Below are 3,691 nucleotides of genomic sequence, written 5' to 3' on the forward strand. Positions count from 1 at the left end.
GTGTGCTTCATCTTCTCAGCCTGTGGATGTAACAGCAAAGGGAAAAGGGATGTCTTTTATAGTCCAGTCTGGGGATTTCCCCAGCCAAACCTTAAGGAACTTGTATGATATTTTTACAGGTTTTGGGCAAGTGACGTCATGAACTCATATAATAACCAAATTACTAACGTACAAAGAACCCTGAGTTACCATCATAAATTAACTATCTCCAGGAAATCTTTCCCATGGGGTATGGTATCTTAATCTTGGTTCTATAGAACATCAGGTGCTTATTTGCTATGAGAGGTAAACAGACCCTTCAATCATAAAAATTCTTGTAGATACTTTGAAGATTCCTTCAAAGTTATGTAGACAATACACATCTTTGTGGTATTTAATACTTCTTAGATGTACAGAGAAAGGCAGGTCAGGCTAGACTGCTCACACACCAGAACCATGTTTCCCTTTTCCTAAGGGCCAACAGACCTTTGCCAATAAGTAAAATACACAGAGGTTTTCAGTTTCCTTGATTCTCACATCGCACAGGCAGGACACAGACTGCCTCCTATTTTATTCCCAGCAGGTTTGTGTGTCATATATTAACACTATGTGCCCATTAATGCTTACCCATGCATTAACACTGTGTACCCATCTATACTTACTCGTCTGCTGTCTTTTCATGGAGCTGCATTCCACCTGACCACAATGATTCACTGTCCTGTCTTCAGAGCACTGATCCAGAGAGATGAAAAAATGCAATTAGTGTGGCCCCCACACTTCCCAGCTGTGCCACACCACTCTGTGAGAGGCAGCAAGCCACCTGTATTTCTCACAGCACCCAACCCACCATGGGAATTCTCCACTTCCAACAAGCCTCACTTGTTGACCTTGATAGAGTCAGTTGCAAGTCTCCTGCAGAAGAAATTAAAATTTCTCTCCTGAGTTCTTTGGATCACTGGGAAAATGAGCTTGGTGTTTGGAAGGAAGGTTCTAGTCAGAGCTAAGGGGATGGCTGTATCTATGCACTTGTAAAAGTCACAAAGTCTGTAGACCAAAACATGACCATGACTAGAACATAATTTTCCTTTTCCTTCTTCATTCTGTCAGGCTTAGCTCTTCCACGTAGCAACAAAAGGCCGTAGCTGTGCCTAAGTGAAGGAAGGAGTTAGGAGACTCTTATTCCTTTCCTAAGTTGGTGGGCAGAGGTCAGGGCAGGAGCAGCAGTACTTCTGAGCAGCAATGCTGTCTCATATTAAACTCATCTCCTGGTGAGGAACTCTTAAGGTTTCCTTGTATGACCACAGCACTATCAGCTCCAGGTGGCAATGGGAAAGCTGAGGCTTAGGGCAAATACATGCAAGAAAACTCTTGAGAGAAGCCATGTCCATTGGAGTAACATGTTTTTTTAAGTACAGCTTTGCATAAGCATAAGCTTCCTGACATATTCACAAGGCTGGCAGCAGCATTTTGCAGGGTAAGGATATAATAACTTCTTGCAAAGGCATTTTTTCACAGCAGAAGCTGCATCTCTACTGGAGGATTTCATGGCTAATAATTCAATGTAAGATAGACAAGACCTGGAAGGCATGTGATAATGTGTAAGCAAAAAGAACCAGAGCCATGCTGGTAGAGCAAGAAAATGAATCCAGGCTTCTTCCTCTCAGGTTATGGTCGTGTGCTTTCCTGTGTAAATCACAGAGCTGTCAAGGAAATGGAGAGACTGATGCTGTAAGTACAGTCAGGACTAAAGCCCTGAGCTCCAAGAGAAGCAGATTGGCCCCTGTCAGAACAGCTGAAGGCTGTGAAATATCTTTTGCACTACATGAAAAATTCTTTGACCACACCAGAGTGGAATTCAGATGAAAACCAGCACAAATGTGTTGCAGAAAACTGGTAAGCCTATGTTGCCCACCAGGATAGCTCTTCTCTCAAGTTGTGATATCCTAATATTGCACAATTGCCACTTCCTTTCCAGAGTTCTTTTGGTTTTGGGGTTTTTTTTGAGTGAACCAGCTGATCTCTATACAAAACCAAGGGAAACTCTGGAAACCAGTCACTCCCAAAAGGCATCATGGATAGGGGTTCGTTCCTTATCAGCCCTCCTGGTCCTAGCCAGCCCTCCAACTTCTGACATAAGCCCTTCCATCACATTGCTTGTTATAAAATGCCACCCTGATAGGCTTCAATACCTGCCTCAGGTTCTTTCTGATGCTCAAAAAAAAAAAATAAAGACCCACACCAAAGTGATATATAGAAACCCACACAGGAAAGTAACCATCACATCTTAGCACCAAAAGGGCCCAGAAGAGATCTAAGAGGACTAGTGTTTCACCATGTGGATACAAAGGAAACCACTGGGCTGTTGTAAGGGAACTAGTTCTGAACAGCACACTAAGAGGGCACTTTTGCTGAGGCCCAGGCATCATTCCAAGGGGTGAATGCATTTAGCAAGACAGAAGAAGCAGCAAGGAAAAGCACAACACAGGTAAATCAAGCTGACAGTACAGATGCATCTGTATCTGTGAAGACTCCAGACTAGTAGCATTCTCCATGCCCCATGCATGCCACAATTCCTTGTCAGCTTTCATACCACCTGAAGGCAGCTGCCCATGCAAGCATGCCCCACACTGGACTTGCCAAGGCACTTGTGAGTCCTGCTGTCTGCAGAGAGGGCAACTTTGAAGCACACATGGCCACACTTGCATGCTCCATTGTGTAGCAAGCAAGTGAAATTTTGGAGGCAGATTTGTGCTGTCAGCATAGGCATAGCATAGAGTTTGGAGCCTGATATCTAATCAGGAGAAAAACCTGTTTTCTGAGCATAACAGTGAGTCTCTGTTCCTTCCAGAGGCTGGGACTGCAAATCACCCATGAAGCATAAAACTTTCTCAACGGTTTTTCTTTTATGTTTAAAAGGCAGTTCCGAGATAGGAAGCAAATATTAGCTAAGAAATGATAGTTAATCAGTTGCTATGGCTTTTTTTTCAGCAGTATTTGTGCTTGCACATGACCTCACAGAAGACAATTGGGATCTGTATTTTTATTCCTAATCAAAGCATAATTAATGCTAAGTAAAAATACTTTCGCTGGATCTATGTAGAACTCTTAATCTGAAAAGGTAACTAAGACTCATTTTCTGCATTTTAGAGGAGAGGAACTTTATATACATGCCATATAGGAAAGTTACACTTATGTAGAAATTTCCACTTGGGAAAACAGGGAAATATGAGGATTTTCTCTTGGTAGAGCTGCACCCTCACCTGTACTTCCTTGTTTGCAATAGTCCTAATGGGCATCTCAGGGCAAAGGCCATTCTTTTGCACCAGACCTTGTCTTGGATTTCAACAGGAGCTTAACAAAAAATACCTTCTCAAAAAGCACATTTATGTCTCTCAGGCACTTGTTCAGCAGAGCCCTTCTCAAACCAGCCTAATTTTTCACTGATTTTATTTCAGCAGATATTATCATTATTATTATTCAACAGAGAGATAGGTGATTCATATCATCTGCTCTCTAAAGTTCGATCCAAAGTCATGGGAGTCAAATATTACTTGATCATGCTTGGTGGTATCAACATAACATTTTACATCTCAGTTTCCCATCAACATTTGGAAAAGATAGTATTTCTCTGTCTCAGAGCCATGTTTTTCAATTAGATGCATTAACAAGACTAAGAGGCATTCAACTATTAGAAAACAAGGACCACATCCAA

The sequence above is a fragment of the Erithacus rubecula genome (assembly GCF_903797595.1).
Source record: "Erithacus rubecula genome assembly, chromosome: 1".
Classification (NCBI taxonomy): domain Eukaryota; kingdom Metazoa; phylum Chordata; class Aves; order Passeriformes; family Muscicapidae; genus Erithacus; species Erithacus rubecula.